We start from the raw sequence: 21,462 nt of genomic DNA, 5'->3' as shown, positions 1-21,462 counted from the left end.
AGTAGAGGGGGTGTGGAGGCAGGCAATCTATATCTCCCTGTCATCAATGTTTCTATCTCTCTATCCTTCTCCCTTCCTCTCTCTGTAAAATTAATATTATATAAAAAAAAAAAAAACACAGAAAAAAGATGCTCAACATCACTATTCACCAAGGAAATGTAAGTGAAAATCACATGAGCTATGTCCTCACCCTTACTAGGATGCTATTATCAAAAAACAAAAGATGAGATTTGGTGGGGATGTGGAGAAATGGAACGCTTGTACCCTGTTGGTAGAGACGTACAATGATGTGGGCTGCATGGAAAACAGCATGGGGATTGCTTCTGACTTGCCTGACACATCAGAGTGCAGCTGACTACCATGGCTGCCAGTGCAGGCATCTGCCAGCTTTTTCTGTAAAAGCCCAATACTAATAAGGCCTCTGCTGCTGCTCTTCCGCTCTGTCCTTGAAGTAGTAAAGCCTTGTAGCAGACTGCAAGAGAAAGCAGGCAATATTCTGCATGTTGCAGTAGATAATACAAAAGAAAGGAGTGGAGCTGTGTCCCAATAAAACTTTATTTACACAAATAGCTTGCCAGATTTGGCCTGTGGGACAAGTTTTCTATCCTGGTCTGAAGTATCCCGCTTCTGGAGGTGCCACCTGCCTGCGAACAGTGCTTGCTTTATTCCAACACTTGTTCAAGTATTGCACCTTGAGGACATTGATGCCCTTATCCTGGACTGCTGTTTCTGAAGCAGGTGCCCCTTACGTGAGCTACAGGGAATTAATCGCATAATTTGTATCCATTTTTCTTCTCATTTCCAGTTAGCCTTTCGGATTCTGTTCTGATCACCCCTGGATAGGAATCCCACTCACACTTTTCAACTCCTCTAGAGTTAGGTTCCAGGAAAGACCACTTCTTTGATTTTGTACTATCTGGTTACTTTAAGAATTAAAGAATAAAGCTTTCCTACTCCTTCCCTTTTCCCTATCAGTAATAGGATAGAGCCCATCAACTCCATCAATCTCTTCCATCAATTTCCCTCTTGCTTTTGCTTCTCACTTGGCATACCTCCCCGCCCCCCGCCCCCCCGCACCCAGAGTTTATTTGGCAGATTTCATGGCAAAGCTTTTGCTGGATAGTATTTTTTTAGTATTTTTTTTTCAGTTTTGTTTGAGTTGTGCAAGGATCTACATTAGTGGAATCTAGCCTAAGAAATCTAGCTTGAAATTCCTGCCCCAACCACACCAAAGCTAGAGAAGACCATCAAGGTGCCTAATGAATATAAAAGAATTTCCAAGCACATCAGTTACATTTCTTCTTTTCATTGAACCACAAGGCAAAGACATTTTCAATCCCTGAAATGGCAAAACACATCTTTCCTTGAGAGGAACTATTGACTCGTTCATCTAATCTGCTTAAGAGGAAGAATGTGAGGGCCACAGCAGCTGCTAGAGAATGAAGGCTCACACCTTCTTACAAACATGTCTGAAAAAAGTCAGACTTTTCTCGGTTTCAACATTACCTTGGATCTCTAATTTAAGCATTCTAACTAACACCAGGGTACCGCGACATCTAGAGAGAGCAAGATAAAATTATCAGCAACATGTGATAACGTGTGATGCCTTCTCACATGCGTCCTGGAAAACTAATTAAATATCCTCCAGTCTTCTCTAATTATCCCAGTGGCCTACCAGGAGTTTCTTACAACATCATAATAGAAAAGATATTTTTAACTGGCAAATGTTCAAGCTTTCATCAAATTATTTGGGGGCAAGAATTCCATTTCTTGCTGAATAAAAATATTTCATGTACAGGAGATTCAACATAAGGTAGCAAAGAGCTTTGATTATTATATTTCAGAGCCTGGGAGTCAAATGTAAAAGCTAAAAGAAAATTCTGTTTCTCTGTGGGAGAACACTCCGCAGAACAAAGACCTTTTACTACCCAGGACTTTTCCGAGTTTTAGATGTTGATTTTCCTCACTTTTCTTTTCAAGATCAGAATGTCTCTATTAGTGCCTTTTAGACAGAAATATCATGCAGAGAATTGAAAGGGCACCACAGACTGGAAAACATGACTTATTGTATAGATTACATGCATTGCAATTTATTTGATTATAAAGTTATTCCAATCCATGGATATTGTGCATTGCCTAACAGTATCTGTTAAAAGCCCCAAAGTTGAATAACAAAAGTGAAAATGGAGTTGATCATTTGCTTAAAGACCCTGCATTATTGAGCTTTCATTTCTAAATGAGAAGACAGAAAAAGACAAAGAGGAGGAACATTTAATTCTATATGATGCCAAATGTATGTACTAGTAATATGTATCCACGTATCTGAACACATACACTAGGAAAGACATAGAGCTATGGCTCAGTATTTATATGTGTATATGTATGTAGAAAGGTATAGATAAAATCTTTCCCAGGTGGTTTAAGCATTTAAAATTTTCTGGTGTAATTAGAACTGAGGTGTCAGAAGCTTAAAATTCTGAATATACGTGACAATTTGAGTTAGGAGCACAGATATATTTTAATTCCATATGACTGACTTACTGTATTCAAATTTAAATAGAGTATGGTAAAATGCTAAATTCACTCTTTTCCCTAGGTAGCAGGAACTCTTACCAAGCCTCTGAATTAGACTGAGTTGTGAGGGTCAATAATAAGGATGGTGGCAACACGATCCAGGGAAGTGTTAGCAGATTTCCTGTGACAAACGTACCTCTCAAAAGAAACAGCAAATGTTTCTGTAAATGATGAATCCCTGGATGCCTCCACTGTTCAAGTCAGCCTCCCTACAAGTTTTGTCCTAAATGAGAATATGACAGAGAATCCCTAATGATCACTGACTAAATTTAAGAAACTGACACAAATGTCAGCAAATGTGCGATGAGTGTTGCTGGGAGTAGTCACGGAAAGAAGGACTGTTTGTGGTAATGGTTAGTGTGCCATCGCTGGGGAAGAGGCACAGTGCAAGGACACCCCAAAATGTTCCAGAACATTTGCTCCCAGGCAAAAGCAACTGCAGTGGGAGTTACTGTACCCACACACCCGCAATGCCTCTGGGAGCCCTTGAAGGAGTCGAGGCATAAAGCCGAATAAAAGTAGTAGACTAATGCTGGTTTGGCTCAGTGGACCTTCCTTGGAGCTCATGCAGGAGGCAACCAACCGATGTGTTTCTCTCATCAATGGTAAAAAAATATCCTCTGGTGAGGATTTACAACAACAAAAATAGTAGACTAATGCCCTAGCCGGTTTGGCTCAGTGACTAGAATATCGGCCTGCGGACCAAAGGTCCCGGGTTCGATTACGGCCAAGGGCATGTACCTTGGATGCAAACTCCTCCCCAGCCCAGGCCCTGGCTGGGGCTCCTGCAGGAGGCACCCAATCGATGTGTTTCTCTCACATGGATGTTTCTCTCTGCCTTTCCCTCTCTCTTCCCCTCTCCCTAAAAATCAATGGGAAAATAGCCTTGGATGAGGATTAACAACAACAACAAAAATAGTAGACTAACTCGTTCTATGAGGGAAGCCTTACCATGTTTCACAGAGAAGAAAAAGTATGCCTTCCATGTGCAGTGCTCGGTGGCCATGAGAGGAGGAAGCCCCCTATTCCCTTCCACTGACGGTAAGAACAGAGCCTTTTGGAGGAGACTGACTATTGCAGCCTCAACAGCTGCTGCTGGAAATGCAAGAGGAAAGTGCCAGCTCATATGGGAATCTTTCCCCTGGAATCAAGAGGTGTTCTCGCCTCCCGACCATGATCCAACTGTAGTGAAGGGAAAGTTCTGCTTAATACAAGGAAACAAGAAAAGACCTTTTATGATCCATTATGGTCAGGAATAAAAATGTTAGGGGATTAAAAACATACTCTAGAATCACACATCTGAGTTTTAATGAAGCCTCAGGTAAATAATTCAGTATTTCTAAGTGTCACAGTCCATCCACATCTGCAAAATGGACATAACAATAGTGTCTAAATCATGGGGAGGCTGAGAGCATAAAATGAGTAAATGCATGGTAAAGTTTTTAAACATGTTTGGCAATAAAGTAAGAATTTTTTGAAAATTAACAATTGTTTGGACTAGGTCCTCTGGCAGAAAACAGTAAATGAGCAGGCATTTAAAATCGCCAATCTTTCGATGAAATGAGGAATTTAGGTAACAATGAAGAAGGACTCTGTGTGTGATACCTTAATCTGTAACTCAAAGGCAGTGTTTAAAATGCATTCTCACCTTCAATGATTTCCTTATTTATAATAGACAAGGTCCAACCGAGTGCAGTATCAGCTTTTATAAAAGGGCAGTGACAGGGAAACAATACAAACGAATAATGCAGCTGCTATTTTGATCACTGCCATCACCTCATGTATTGATGTTGACTGTAACCTCTCTCCCCCTCAATCTCTCTCACACACACAACCCACCTCCTCTTTCTGCCTCTTTTTAAAAAATTTAACTTCCTTTACCTAAAATTGCAATGTTGGATTCCATTCATTGAATGCCCTATTGTTATAATTTATGTTCATTTTTAAGATATCTTCAAACATCTCCAAATCAATCTTTCTCAGTAATAATGATTTGGTGTTTTCCTGAGCAATCTCAATTACTTCATAGCAAACTGTGATAGTTTATATTTCTTCCATAACCAATTCATAAATTCTATCACCTTCCTTCATGATAATTTCTGATTTTTTTTTTAAATAGGAGACTCCCGCCGAAACCGGTTTGGCTCAGTGGATAGAGCGTCGGCCTGCAGACTGAAGGGTCCCAGGTTCGATTCCGGTCAGGGGCATGTACCTTGGTTGTGGGCACATCCCCAGTGGGAGGTGTGCAGGAGGCAGCTGATCGATGTTTCTCTCTTATCGATGTTTCTGGTTCTCTATCCCTCTCCCTTCCTCTCTGTGAAAATCAATAAAATATATTTAAAAAAATAAATAAATAAATAAATAAATAAATAAATAAATAAATAAATAGGAGACTCCCCTTATGAGGTCACTTGGAATAAATGTGTCATTAAAAGTATCCTTATGCATTGAACTAAGTCTTTTAATAAAGCAAAGCCTGTGTGGCTCTGTTAAGAGAAATTTTTGTTTATCTGTCTGCTTTTCCTTTTCCCTACTGCCTGACTCCTTAACACATATGACCTATCTGTGGCTTTCAAATACATGATCACAAATAGTGTGTAAGAGAGGTTCATTTTTTTCTACAAAAGGGTAAAATGTGTTCTCTGTTCTTACCCTTACAGTCATTTTCATGTCATATCTGTCATCACATCATCTAGGAAATGGTGCCTAAAGATTTTCTAGTGTAAAATCTTTGAAAATAAGGTGATCAAAAAATCATATTCACAAAGGTGCTTTTTAGTCACTTTCATAGCCCCCCCCCCCCGAAAAAAAAAGGAAAAGAAAATAAAAGGAAAAGAAACATAAAATATAAATTTCACTGTTCTTATACCCTAGATATTTGTACATAGGATGAACAAAATGACTGCTATTCCCCAGGACAGTTCTAATTTCTAATATTCTCACCCGTTTCCCATAAGTACACAGTTGTCATGCTCTGTACCCTAAGGTTTGGTCTACACATTGTTTCAATTAGTATAGTTGTGGCTGAGGCCACATGGCGTTTTCTTTGTCATCACCTGGATATGTGTTGGTATGTGTCTAGGCCAGTACAGGAGGGTATACGGAAACTTGGTCAGATACTCTCCACAAATAGGATTTCTCACCACGCTTGCCTCTCTCTTTAAGGTTGCTTCAATCATAGAAACAAAAGGAGACAGCTTCTTCTCATTTTCATTTTCCCAAAACCTGACGGGAAAAAAAAAGACAGCAAAAGAACAGGAGTGGGGAGTGGGGGCAATGGGGGGGATAAGGACACTTATGTAATACCTTAATCAATAAAGAAAAAAATATTTAGCAAATGCAGAAAAAAAGAAAAGAAAAGGTAGCTGAAACTACCTCATGGTAGGAAAAAAAAGAACTCAAAGGATGGGCATTTTTCTCTTTTATTATGAAACTAGAGGCCCGGTGCATGAAAATTCATGCACTGGAGGTGGGAGGGGGCGTCCCTCAGCCCGGCCTGCCCCCTCTCACAGTCTGGGAGCCCTCAGGGGCAGAAGGCAACCTGGCAATCAGGAGAAGGCAATGCCCCATCACACCTCTGCTGCTGTCACTGCCGGCAGCACAAGCCTCGGCCAGCCCTGGTTACCTGAGTCTCAGGCGGCCCTGGGCAGCTGGGCAACCACCATCCGAGGTTTGCCTGTGCCTCAGGCCGGCCCTAGGTGGCTGGGCAGCCAATATCTGAGGCTTGCCTGTGCCTTGGGCCAGCCCTGGGTGGCTGGGGGGCTGAGGGGACTGGGGGACTCTGGAGGCAGGCGTGCAGAGCGCCTGGACCCACCAGGGGGTGGACCCGGCCATGCCTCATGCCTGCCACCCCAGCAGGGCTGAGGGGACTGGGTGCCACCATCTTGTGGCTGTGGGCACCACCATCTTTGAAGGCATGACAGTCAATTAGCATATTCCCTCCTTATTGGCTGTGGACACTTCCATCTTTGTGAGGGTGTGATGGTCAATTAGCATATTCCCTCTTTATTAGATAGAATAGGGAAGTGTTAGAAAGTTGAAAAGCATATTCAGAGGAGGCATGGAGAGTGTTGCCTTGGATTTCTTGGGTGCCTCAGCATGTAAGAAGGTCCCATGGGGCAGCCATGGCCAGCTCTGCTTTTTTATTTCTTTTTTAAATATATTTTATTGATTTTTTACAGAGAAGAGGGGAGAGGGATAGAGAGTTAGAAACATCGATGAGAGAGAAACATCAATCAGCTGCCTCCTGCATACCTCTACTGGGGATGTGCCCACAACCAAGGTACATGCCCTCGACCAGAATCAAACCTGGGGCCCTTGAGTCCACAGGATGACACTCTATCCACTGAGCCAAACCGGCTAGGGTGCCAGCTCTGCTTTTGAACAATGCCCTAGCCCTCCATCTCTTTTGTCTGTGAGCAGAAGAAGATGTGGAAATGGGAGAAGAGGTTGCTCCACTTTTGGGTACCGCCCTCCCCATTTAGGTTCCAATGCTCAGCCATGGAGTGAGTTTCAGACATTTATCTGGGGACTGCTGGAATTTTATTATATTTTTCCATTTCCCAGAACACTGAGCACTTTGACTTTCTGACATCCAGCCTGTAGAGTATGACAACAGGCATGACATATTTGACATGTGAGGGAAAAGCTGCTGTGTTGCTGGCCTCCAACAAAGTGGATGAAACAGTAATACAATAACAAGTGTCATACAAGATTAAACGGGACATATACACCTCTCTTAACATGACCTCAGTTCATTGCTACCCCATGGGCTCATACAAGCTGCATGGAAAACATGGAGAAAGACTCAAAAGCAATTGTATTACCTCCAAAAAGAACCTAATTAAATATCTAGCAATGGGGTTCATATTAGCAGAAAATAGTTGCTCCATCCAGCATTATTTACTTTTATCAAGTGATACCTGGTTACTGTGTCCACCTTTGCCAGCCCATACTAATCATGTATTTGGCAGTCACTTTCATACAGTCATGTGAAGTGTATTCCCTTTCTTCTCAAAGGCGTTCAGCTCCCATCCATGTCAAAGTGTACACTGCCTTCATCAGTAATATGAAAGTCCATTCAGGCATAGCGATTCACCGCGGCCATGCTCCATCATGCTCCATTATGCCAGAACTTCCCTTAATCACTGTCAGTCAGGCCCACCCACTTTTGCTCTTGTCCTCACACCTTCACACTCACAAACAGGGCAGATTCAAGGGTGCCACTAATGATGGTCAATTTTTTTCTTAGGTGGCACAGATGTCTGCATTATTTTTATTCATGAGGGAGCCTCAAATTTCAGATGTCTTTAATGGGGCAAGAATCTTCCATCATAAGAATATCATCAAATTACTTACCATTTAGTCATTGATTTAACATGTGGTTCTTTGCAATAAATTTTTAAATAAATTTGTGTAGAAAGTGTTATGTTCCCTTGATCTTGACTTAGCTATGGTTTTAAGACCACCTTCCTAGTTATCAGAAAAAAAGGAATCTCAAGTATGCAACACAGTATATTTAATTATATTCCACTTTTGGTAATTAGATCTCTAGAACTCATCCTATATGCCTGAAACTTTGTACCCTTTGATCAACATCTCCCCATCTCTTCTACCTCCCAGCCACCTGGCAATCACCATTCAACTCTGTACTTTTATGAGTTCAACTTTTTTAGATCCCACGTATAAGTGAGATCATGCAGCACTTATATTCCTATGACAGGCTTCTTTCATTTTGCATAATGTCCTCCACGTTCATCCATGTTGTTGCAAATAACAGAGGGTAGATCTTAAATGTTCTTAACATACACACACACACACACACACACACACACACACACACACACACACACCAGATAACTGTGAGGTGATGGATATGTTAACTAGCTTGGTTTTACTAATCATTTAACAGTGTATATGTATATCAAAACATCATGTTATACACCTTAAATACAAACAGTTTTTATTTAAAAGAAGAATCTGAAGGGTACGCTCTATTTTATATTTCTGAAGCGAGATTTTTTTAGCCTGTGTCTACACAACCAAGTACAAATAAAGCAATGCATAGAAGCAGTTACTATTTGTGTTAACATGTATTCACTATTTAATGTGCACTTCTTAGAGATCTAAATAATTTACATATTTAGCTCACACTCTGAGGTAGGTGTAAATATTGTCCCAATTTTACAGGTGAGAAAACTAAAGCTCAGTATAGATAAGTTGGTTTGAGATTTAATTCTATTGAATACAACTAAGTTTGAACCTCACACATGACATTTATTTGCTGGGTGACTTCGGGAAACTACCTAAACTCCTTGAGCATTAGCTTTCTTCTCTGTAAATGTGAAATACAAATAACCACCTGCAAATGCTGCTGAGAAAATAAAATGATATAATTCCTGACATACATCTGGCTCACAATAAGCAAGTATCTGCCTTAATATCTTCTTTACCATCCTTTTTCATTAGCCTAAGGGACTTGGATGTTCTGAAGACTTTACTGTCAACAAGTCTGCATATTTACATTTAGTGACATTATTAACGGCACTATTTCATTCAAAAGTTGTCACATCCCAACCCCACTCCTGAAATCAACAACTCTCCTATCTCCCTCACGGAAGTAGCTCTCAATCCTTTCCAGGAAAAATTATTGAAACTCATTAATGTCTTGAATTCATTTTAGCTGCCCCTCATACTGAACCATATAGCCTGTTCCTGGCTTTACTTCCTCCTTATTCCCCTACATTCCATGGTCCATCACCACAGTCACTTCCCTGCAAACACCCATAACTCTCCGATAGCTATGTTCTGCCCCACAGCCTTATCTCACAATCCCAGATTGAGAGTTGGAGTAGAAATTACAATGGGATAGATTGTTATCACTATAAATTTATGATATCCAACCACAAGTGAATCCTTAAGCTGCTGAGCCACCTTGCTGGATTTTTCCAGACATATGGATTTTTTATAGCCCTTATCCACCATCTAACATCTTTGCTGTTCTCTTTAAAACTTCACACTTTCCCCTTCTCTCCTCTACTGCTTCAAATTCAATACATTGTCCCTACTTCTTAACTCAGAGGAATCCAAGCCATCAAATTGGCTTCCCCCTCAACTCCCTACCACCCATCTCCAAGATTGCCTGCATCTGCACCAACTCCTCCTCCTGTCATTTAAAAAAAGAAAAGCCCCACCCCCTTTTCAAAAACTTTATCTTTAGAGTGTAGTCAATATTTCTTCACTTGCCACCTTCTTAGGAATCTTGCTTCACGGATTATAAGCTTTCTTTGTTCAATCTTTTCACCTTATCCATCATCACTTCTAAAACAAAACAAAACACAAACCCTGTATCTTCTTCCCAATCTTATTTCTACTGTACTTTCCAGCCAAAATACTTGGAGTAATTATCTACTTAACAGAATCGCTTTACTTCCTGAACTATCTTTCAGGATTCACACCTAATCCTAAATCAGCTTCCAATTCCAAACATCACAAAAATATACTCTGCATTCCCTGCATTTCCAAATTATATAAAAAAATCTATATTTTAATCCTGGTCTAATATGACTTTTCATGAACATTTGACAGACGTGCTCACCTGCTGAATTTCTCTGAACTAAAAATATCTTCCTGTTGCCTCTGCCCTCTTTGGCCATTTCATTTCTATCTCCCTGCTTCCTAAATATCTGAATGTTGGTGATTTATGTCCTGACCCCTCTTCTTTTCTCGTTCTATATTATTTTCTTGCTAGAGGCCTGATGCACGAAATTCTTGCAAAGGGCTCAGCCCTTGCAGCCCCGGCTTGGTCTGGAAGGTCGTCCGGTCTAGTTAGCATATTACGCTTTTATTATTATAGATGTAATCACATCCATCCCTAACAAGTGCCTGGGAAGTAGATGCAGCGAACAGCTGACAGTTGTGGGCTGTAGGTTCCATGGTGGAAGGGCAAGAATCAAAGCCCCGGAACTGAAAGTCGCCCCTGCAGAGGGATTCAAGCCCACCGAACAGGGTGTTTTCAGAATGGTTCACTATGGTGAGCTATATGCATTTATTAAATCTTTCCCTGAACATTAAATGTGATTTCATATTTGAGTTTACTAGGTGAAAGCTCTAAATCTACTTTTCAGATAAGATTCAAAAAATTCCCAAACAGTGGATAATGCTTCGAAGTCATTTAACATGATGCCTCATCCTGGGGATAAAGATATCTTTACACTCAGTAACAAAAGGACCTACAGATTGTCAGATACCTAAGGATTATCATCACCATCCAGCTTTCTGACTGGCAACATTTAGAAAATGCATAAAACTGTAAAAATAAATTTAACACGAAGGTGTGTATATACACAGTAGGAGGAGGAAAGTGGGTACAAAACACACCCCTTTCAATCTTGCTTCTTTAAAAAACATTTTTTTTGTCCCAAATCTGTATTAAAAATTTTTTTCAAACCAGTTAATGGCTCAGATAATTAGAGAGAACAATAAGCTTTGGAAATAATTATATAATATTCAATGATTCCCACATTCCAATAAAGGAAATATGCATTTAAAATAGTATTATTGGGGATGCTTTACCATGTTGAATTTCAGAAAACTGTGCTCAAATAAGAGGAAATAAGCAGTTTAAGTTCAACAAAAACCTGCTTTCTAGTAAGTTGACTTTACTTTTGCTAGTAATTAAGCTACTATGATATTTTTGTTGAATGAATCCACATCTGCTGTGAAAGATATCTATTTGAACAGCCTAGATAAAACTTAAAATATCACTATTTCTCAGTTCTAATCTTTTGCCAGTGTGAGAACGTTAGGGATTGTAGGCACTTCATCAAAAGGTCCTAAAATATTAAAGTTTGAAGCACACATTTAAGATATCCCCCTTATCCACTTCTCCAACATCCATAGCAACTTATCTCAACTTGGTCTCTTTCACTGAAGATCCCTTTACTTTGCAAGAGGCAAAGTATCAGCTGCCTATATTTATCAATTGCCCACTATGTGCCAGTAAGTTTGCTAAGAGACTTTACTTTATTATAACTGATCTTACAAACAATCTTAACTTCACAGTGATAAATCTGAGGTCCAAAATGGTCGCATCACTTACCCAAAGTTATAGTGCAGCTTGTAAAATATTGTGTTCTACTAATCTGCTCCCGGGCCCATCACATCCCCTTGTAAAGCCAACATTCCTTTCACAATGCCACGATTGTTTTGAATAGTTTGAATTGTTCAAGTTCATATTAGAACAGATACAAGTATGCTTTTATATGAGCACCAATCTAGTGACCTAGTTCTCCATCATGAAGCAACCTAAAATACTTCGTGCTTTTAAACTCATACCAGCCAAGAATAACAAACATATCAACCATTGCTCAAAGACTTATTTTGTGTGTGGCACATTGCTATTTTCTTTACAGTTTGAACTTACTGGGTTGTCTTTCAATGACTCCTTATCAAAGTTGTCATATTATTTTTCTTACCATTTAGTCAAACTTTCCAAAATAATCATGTTTATATACTTTCTATACTGTTTTGAAAATTCACATTCTTCTTAAACAATTCCAATCTACGTTTACAATTTCATTTAAATTACTTCATCAAATTTATTACTGATGTTCTAATCAATAAATTTCTAAGTTTGTTTTTATTATATACTTTTTGATGTTTTAAAGTACTCGGTACTCATAGTTATTTGTTTTTATTTTTATTTTTAAGTAATTTATGATTATTCCTAGACAATGAACAAATGGATATGTAGCAAATGTCAGGTGGTACATTCAGATTGGAAGGAGAACATAATGACCAGTGGGTTGTGCATATGACCATTATATTAATGAAGCATTCTTATTCAATAACTACCTTGGAGTGGCAATGATTCATGTGTTTACTGCTCTCTAAATTCTCCATAGATAGGAATCATGCCACATTCTTCATCTTGTAAAAGCTAGGCATCTGCTAAATATTTGTTGGACAATCTTTATTTTTTCTTGCCTTTTTAGCATCATTTGTTCCCTTTTTTTAGTGCATTAAAGTCAGTTGCATTAAGTCAAAATATGCTCTATTCTCAAACTACTCTTATTCTTCTAGGCATCATCACAAGATAAAAGATAATGCTGACTTACCAATGGCCATAGAGAAAAGTTCCCTTTTAGGCTCCCTCTCCATCCTCTGCTTTAACCACTATATTATACTTACTCAAAAGCAACTACATTTTTGAAGAAGTGAGTCATTGCTTCAGTTTCTTCATTTCTAGAAGTCTCTTGAAGTTCATGAGAGAAATATTTGATAATTATGCAGATATACCTGGACATAAAGCCCTGCAATTTGTGTCCTAATCTGTCTCCAATTGTTTAATGCAGTCACTGGCCAGTGCCTTAGATTATAAAGAAGTACTACAGCATCTAGTGCTTACAGAATCAAAGCCTTAACAGGGGTCCTCAAACTTTTTAAACAGGGGGCCAGTTCACTGTCCTTCAGTCCGTTGGAGGGCCGGACTACAGTTTAAAAAAAAAAACTATGAACAAATTCCTATGCGCACTGCGGGCCCGGGATGAGTCGGCTGCTAAGCAGGACAGGCAGCGGCACCCGGCGGGCCGGATAAATGTCCTCGGCGGGCCGCCTGTGGCCCGCGGGCCGTAGTTTGAGGACGCCTGCCTTATGACATGTTCTGTACCATTTATTAAGGTGAAAGTAATTAGGATATTGTCTCTGTTTAAATATTAAGAGTTTTTCTAAGATAACTGCAAAACAACCCAGTTCGAAACAATCCAGGTATATGTGTGCTACAGAGCTGCTACAAATAATGAAATTGGCTTTTCTGGCACAAAACCTGAATCCTGAGAGGATACAGGCTAACTCAACGTGTGCCCTTCTGACAAACACATACATGCATTTTCCTTCGATGCTATTAACTTTGGCATAGAAATATGGTTCTCATTTCATTTTCACAATGCCATCTTTATGAGGCAATGCTTCCCACTTTGGGGCACTTTAAGAAATAATTTTTCATTCTAAGAGAAGGTATAGACAATTGTTTAGCATTAGCAACCTTCCTTTTTGTGTGTGTGTGAAATAACTAAAATATTCCAACCAATGAAGCATTGTTGTTATCTGTGAGTTTCAGTGTGGAATCCAGGAAATATCAATGATTTATGTCTTGTCCTGTCTGACTTTATTGCAGATTTCATTATAGCATATAATGGCATAAAACAAATTGCCTTAAAAGTGATGCAACATCTATTTTAGCAATCATACAGAAAATACAGCACTCGTATTTAAAACTGAGCTGAAGGATGTATGCCTTGGGGAATTTAATAGAAATAACCTTCCATTCCTGGAATAAATCCCCACCTGGTCATGGTGTAAAATCCCACCTGGTCATGGTGTTTTTATATGTTGCTGGATTCAATTTCTTAGTGTTTTATTGAATATCATTGCATCTATGTTGGTAATGGACATTGGATTGATGTTCATTCTTCCTTAAACATTTGGTGAAATTCACCAGTAAAGCAAGGTTGCCCTGAGCTTATTTTTATGGCAAAGTATTTTATTTCTTTTTCAATCCCTTTGTTATATGTATGTCTATTCTAATTTTTTTATTTTTTGTGTGAGTTAGTTTTGGTAGATTGTGTTTCCCTGGGTATTTCTCCATTTCATCAAAGTTGTGCAATTTGTTGGCATCCAATTGCTCATTGTATCCTATTCCAATCTTCAAAATGTCTGTGTGGACAGAATTAATGTTCTCTTTTATTCCTGATTTTAGTTTTATTGTTCTCTCTTTATCTTGGGGAGTCTAGTTAAAGATTATAAACTTTTTGATCTTTTCAAAGAACCAACTTTTAGTTTTGCTCAATTTTAATATTTTTCTTCTATGTGGTATTTATATTTGCTTTAATTATTATTATTTCCTTACTTCTTGCTCTGGGTCAATTTGCATTTTTTTCTGGTTTGTTAAGGTGAAAGGTTTGGTGATTGATTTGAGATCAATCATCTTTAATATAGGCTTTCACAGCTATAGTGTTCCCCCTTAATGCTATTTATCTGTAACCCATATATTTGGTATATTCTGCTTTTTCTCAATGTATTTTCTTAATTCCCTTGTGATTTCTTCTTTGACTCATTTGCTATTTAGAAGTGTATTACTTAACTGCCAAATATTTTTTAATTTCCCAAATGTCCTTCTGTTGTTGATTTCCAACTTTATTCTTTTGTGTTTTAAGAATACACTTTCTTGTGAATTCTATTATTTTAAGTGTTTTGAGAGTTTATATGTTTTATTCTCAAAAGAATGTGAACTTGAAAAAAATGTGTATTCTGCAGTTATCAGGTGTATTACTCTATAAATGCCCATTAGGTCCAGTTAATTTATAGTGTTGTTCAAATGTTACATTTCCTTGTCATTCTGTTAGCTTTTATGTCCATTACTAAAAGTGAGGCATTGTAGTCTCCAACTATTACTGCGGAATTGTGTTTATTTTTCTTCAGTTCAGAATTTTACCTCACTTATTTTGAGGCTATACTATAAGTTTCAGATATATTAACAGTTATGTAGGAGAATATATGACTTAAAAACAGCATACAGTTATGATGTCTGGTACACTTAAATTTGAAATTGTCCTTACTAGGGTTCTTGACATTATTGTGTGTAGCTGAGTTACTGATTAGTGTCCTTTCACTTTAACCTGAAGGACTCCCTTAAGAGTTTCTTATAGGGTAGGTCTGCAAGCAAGGAATTATCTACGTTTTATCTGAATGTCTTCATTTCTCTTTTATTTCTCTTTTTTTATCCTCACCAAGGATTTTTTTTTTTTGAGAGAGAGAGAGAGAGACAGAGAGAGAGAGACAGAGAGAAATATCAATGTGTGCCTCCCATACACACCTGGACTGGGAATCAAACCCACAATCTAGGCATGTACCCTTAACGGAAACTGAACCCATGACCTTCTGGTGTACAGCTCCAAATGGTTACCCAAGTTGTCAATGCAAAAAAATAAAAATAAAAAGTTCTCGAAGGAAATTAAAAGTGCTGCTCCAGTGAACACAAGACTGATAAGAAAACAAAACAGTCTAATTGCTGATATGGAAAAAGTTTTGGAGGTCTGGATAGAAGATCAAAACAGCGACAAAATTCCCTTCAGCCAAAGCCTAATCCAGAGCAAAGCCCTCATTCCCTTCAATTCTGTGAAGGCTGAGAGAGGCGAAGAAACTGCAGAGGAATTTAAAGCTAAAACAAATAAATAAACAAATTAATTAATTAATTAATTAATTAATTAATTAATCTAGTAGAGGTTGGTTGATGAGGTTTGAAGAAAGAAGCTGTCTCCATACCATAAAAGTGCAAGTTGAAGCTGCCAGTGCTGATGTAGAAGCTGCAATAAATTATTTTTTTAAAAAATCTAGCTAAGATAACTAATGAAGGTGGTTCCACTAAACAACGGATTTTCAGTATAGACAAAGCAGCCTTTATTGGAAGAAGATGCTGTCTAGGAATTTCATACCTAGAGAAAAGTTGATGCCTGGCTTCAAAGCTTTAAAGGACAGGCTGATTCTCTTGTTAGGGGCTAATGTAGCTGCTGACTTTAAGTTGAAGCCAATGCTCATTTACCATTTCGAATTCCAGGGCATATATTTATGCTAAATCTGCTCTGCCTATGCTCTATAAATAAAACAACAAAGTCTGGATGATAGCACATCTGTTTATGGCATGGTTTACTGAGTATTTTAAGCCCACTGTTAAGACTTCCAGCTCAGGAAAAACCTTCTCTAAGAATGTTACTGCTCATTGACAATGTACCTGGTTACCCAAGGGCTCCGGTGGAGATATACAATAAGATTAATGTTGTTTTCGTGTGTGTTAACACACATCCATTCTGCAGCCCATGGATCAAGGAATAATTTTAACTTTCAAGTCTTATTACTTTAAAAGTACATTTAGTAAGACTATAGCTGCCATAGATATTGATTCCTTTGATGGATCTAGGCAAAGTAATTTAAAAACCTTATAGAAAAGATTTGCAGTTCTAGATACTATTAAGAACACTCATTGGACAGTCTGTTCCATGCTTCTGTTGAATCTCAAAGGGAAGGTGGGGGTAAGGGGTAGGTGGGTGGGAAGAGATTAACCAAATAACTTATATGCATACTAGAGGCCCATTTGCATGATATTCATGGAAGAATAGGCCTTCCTTCCCCTGGCTTCACTCCCAGCCACCCAGAGCGAGCACATCCACGTTCCATGCCCGCCCGGAACCAGCAAGTCCGCGGGAGCTGGCAAGTCCCTGCTCCCTGGTCGCCCGGGAGCCAGCAAGTCCTCGCTTCTGTCCAGAGCACAGCTCCAGTAGCTCCCTCCACCGACCCCCTTTCCCTCACAGCAGGCGGCACGCCCCTCCCGCGGGACCCACCTACATATGCAAATCAACCTCCATCTTTGTTTGGTTAATTAGCATACTCACTCTGATTGGCTGTGGGCATAGCGGAGTGATGGTTAATTTGCATGTTTCTCTTTTATTAGGTAAGTTATGCATAACCCATGAACACAGACAATAGTGTGGTGAAGGCCTGGGGTAGGGGTTGGGTGCCGGCTAGAAGAGTTAAATGGTGGTGGGAGGAAGGGGACATCTGTAATACTTTCAACAATAAAGACACATTTTAAAAAAGAACATTTGTGATTCATAGCAAGAGGTTAAACATCACCATAAATAGGAGTTTGAAAGACGTTGATTCCAGCCCACGTAGATGACTTTAGGAATTCAAGACTTTTGTGGAGAAAGTAATTGCAGATGTGGTGGGAATAGCAAGAGAACTAGAATTATAAGTGGACCGTGAAGATTTGCTATAATTTTATGATAAAACTTTAATGGATGAGGAGTTGTTTTTTCAGGATGAGCAAAGAGAGTGGTTTCTTGAGAAGATGTTATAAAGATTGTTGAAATGATAACAAAGGATCTAGAATATTAAATAAACTTAGCTGATAAAAGCAGAGTTTGAGAGGATTGATTCCAATTGTGAAAGAAGTTCTACTGTGGATAAAATGCTATAAAATAGCATCACATGCTACAGAAGAATGTTTTGTGAAAGAATCAACCCATGAAGCAAACTTCATTGCTGTCTTATTTTAAGAAATTGCCACAGCCACCCTAATGCTCAGCAATGACCACCCTGACCAGTAGCAGCCAGCCATCAGGATGGAGGTAGGACCCTCCACCAGCAGAAAGGTCACAATGTCCTGAAGGTTCAGAGGATGGTTAGCATTTTTTTTTAAATATATTTTTATAGATCTCAGAGAGGAAGGAGAGGGAGAGAGAGAGAGATAGAAACATCAATGATGAAAGAGAATCATTGATCAGCTGCCTCCTGCACACACCACACTGGGGATCAAGCCTACAACCCGGGCATGTATCCTTGACTGGAATTAAACCTGAGACCCTTCAGTCCACAGGCTGACACTCTATCCCCTGAGCCAAACAATCTAGGGCAATGGTTACTATCTTACCTAATAAAAGAGAAACATGCAAATTAACCATCACTCCACTACGCCCACAGCCAGAGTATGCAAATTAACCCAACAAAGATGGAGGTTAATTTGCATATGCAGGCACAGGGCGGTGTGAAGCCTGCTATGAGGGGAAGGGGGGCAGTGGAGGGAGATACTGGAGTGGTGCTCCAGACAGAAGTGAGGATGTGCCGGCTCCGGGCGGCCGGGGAGTGGGGACTTGCCGGCTCCTGGGTGGCTGGGAGTGAAGCCAGGGGCCTATTCTTGCACGAATATCGTGCAATGGGCCTCTAGTTTTTTAATAATAAAGCATTTTTTAATTAAGATATAGAGTATACACTTTTTAGACATAATGCTATTTATCACACACTAGATAGACTACAGTGTAGTGTAAACATAACATTTGTATGCCCTGGGAAACCAAAAACTATATGTGATTGGCTTTAATCTAAATTTGCTTTATTTTGGTGATCTGGAACTGAACCTGCAACATACCCAAGGTATGCCTATAATTAAAAGGAGGCATCACAAAAATTTGCACATTGTATTTCACATATCTATTTACATAAAATGTTCTTTATAGGAAAATCTATAGGGAGAGAAATTACATGAGCAGCTGCCAGGACCTGAGGGGAGGGAGGGAAGAATTGGAAGTGATGCTAAGGAGCATGGGGGTAATATTAACGTTCTAAAATTAAACAGTGTTCATGTTTGCACATGATAATAAGCTGAAGTACTAAACAGTGATAAGTTAATGCTGGTTAGAAATAGATCTTTGTATTTGAATAGTTAAAGTCTATATAATAAAAGCCTAAGTGACCATTATGGCAGAATGACCAGAACGACCGGTCGCTATGATGTGCACTGACCACCAGCGGGCAGACGCTCAATGCAGGAGCTGCCTCTGTAGTTCAGTGTGCTCCCACAGAGGGAGTGCTGCTCAACCAGAAGCTGGACTCATGACTGGCGAGCGCGGCAGCAGTGGCGGGAGCATCTCCCGCCTCTGCGGCAGCACTAAGGAGCATCAAGCTGAGTGGTAAGGAGCAGCGAGCAGGCAGGTGGTAAGAAGCAGCGAGCAGGCAGGTCCCAGACTGCAAGGGGGATGTCCGACTGCCGGCTTAGGCCTGCTCCCCACCTAAGCCGGCAGTTGGACATCCCCCAAGGGGTCCTGGACTGCGAGAGGGCACAGGCCAGGCTGAGGGATACCTTCCACCCCCCACAGTGCATGAATTTCATGCACCGGTCCTCTAGTGTATCATAAGAATATATAAGTATTTTTAAAATATTTTATAGCAAAGCATTTGGTGAAGCTGGCCTCCTTTTGGGGGTGAGTCAGAAATTTTTATCAATTTCATAATCATCAAAATCACTAGGAGAACAAAATTTCAAGGACTTAAATAAAAAGTTCCTGAACAATACAGCATTATTTTCAAAGCCCTAGAGTCTTAAAAGGAGGAACAGGATCAAGCACAGAATATTCTTCTACTTATCTAATATTAAATCATTTTTTCCTGCAACTAAAATAGATTTAAGAGCCCTGCTGGTGTGATGCAGTGGTTGAGCATTAACCCATGAACCAAGAAGTCCCTAGTTTAATTCCCAATCAGGGCACATGCCCAGGTTGAGGGTGTGATCCCCAGTAGGGGGCTTGCAGGAAGTAGCTGACCGATGTCACTCATTGATATTTCCCCCATCCCTCTCTCTTCCTCTCTCTAAAATCAATTACAAACATATTAAAAAAATAGATTTAAGAAATAAATACTTTTAAAGATAAAATAAATGAATGTTATAAAGTAACATTTATACACTTTTTTTTCTTATAAATGTACTAGAGGCCCAGTGCACAAATTTGTGAACATTGAAAGAAAATTAGAAGAAATATTTTAGAGGCCAGGGAGGGACTGTGGGGGGGCTCCAGGGAGTGTCTGGCTCATCTTGCCCAGTCCCAATTGGCCGGACCCCAGCAGCAAGCTAGCCTACCTGTCAGAGCATCTTCCCCCTGGTGGTCAATGCGTGTCATAGCAACTGTTCGAATGGTCGAATGGTCACACACTTAGCATATTAGGCTTTTATATATATAGATAGAATGTTAAAATTTTTTAAATAATAACTAAAACACCTAATCCATGAGGCAGATGGAACACAATTACTAGAAAGATTGCTTTTTCTCACCTATTTTCCATTAGTACATATTGTAAACAAAATAATCCTAGATGATGTAATTTAAACTTCCTTGTACTGCTCACTATTGAACTTCTCATTTATTTCTCAGCTATATTTTATAATAAATCAGAATATATGTAGTCATTGTGCTTGCATCTAATATTGTTTGCTCCAAAAATAATAGAGATATGCTGAATAATTTTTGCTTATCTTTAGAAACTGATCATCTCGCTTTATTCTATTTCCTATATAATAATAAAACTGTATCATTAACCAAATAAGGTGTGTGCACATGGCAATTTTGTCTCTATCCCAAAGTGTATGTCAAAGTTAAAATATAATTATTCTTATAATTTAATTTGCATACAGGCACTTGGAATTTAAATGCATTGTAAGAACATTTTTTTTCTTCCATGAAAACTAACTGCAATAAGTCATAGGAGAAACTACTACCAACTTGAGTTTGAATTTTCAGTTAAAACACTTTCCAAAGGTTTCTCAAGAAAATGCCTTTTTAATGAATCAAGTTCACTCAAACTTACACACCAAGACACACAAAATCAGAAGGCTCAATTTTTAATTAAGTGGGTTCAGTATCTCTATACCTTTATTCACGCTGCCATATATTGTGGTCTCTTACATAATATGTGGGCCAGCATTTATGACAATGGAAAAATGGAAAAATCTTAAAAGCCAGAAGCAATGTTTCTGCAATTAGAAATACCATTTAATTTCTGTTTAAAGGAACAGAGAGATGTTTATAAGCATAAAAGTATATGATGTAGATAGGATAGAATTATCTTTGGTGAGGCATCATTTAATGTACATGTGCTAAACTCCTACTATTTTCCAGGCATTAGAGATAGAATAGTAAACAGTTCAAAAAAAGGAATCTATGTCATCCTAGAACTTGTATTCTAGAGAGAAAAGACAAACAATGAGCAAGTAAATTTGATGTATTTGCACGGGTATTGATTTTATGGGGAAAATAAAATGAGGGACAGGGATAGTAAATGTTGGGGAGAATAGATAAACTCTTAAAGAGAGGGGTCATGGGAGGCTGCATGAGAAGATAATATCTGAGTGTCAGCCCGTCTTGAAGAAGAGTATGGATGGGGGAAAAGAGACCAAGACAATGCACACAGTATAAAACAATGTCCTGAAGCAGTGCTGGCAGTAAGGGCTTCAGTTTAGAGCAAGGAAAGACTTAAGGTCAAGTGTACCCTAATGATTCTTCA

Source organism: Plecotus auritus, assembly GCF_963455305.1.
Source record: "Plecotus auritus genome assembly, chromosome: 4".
NCBI lineage: Eukaryota > Metazoa > Chordata > Mammalia > Chiroptera > Vespertilionidae > Plecotus > Plecotus auritus.
The sequence above is the reverse complement of the archived record's forward strand: the minus strand, read 5'-3'. Positions refer to the sequence as shown.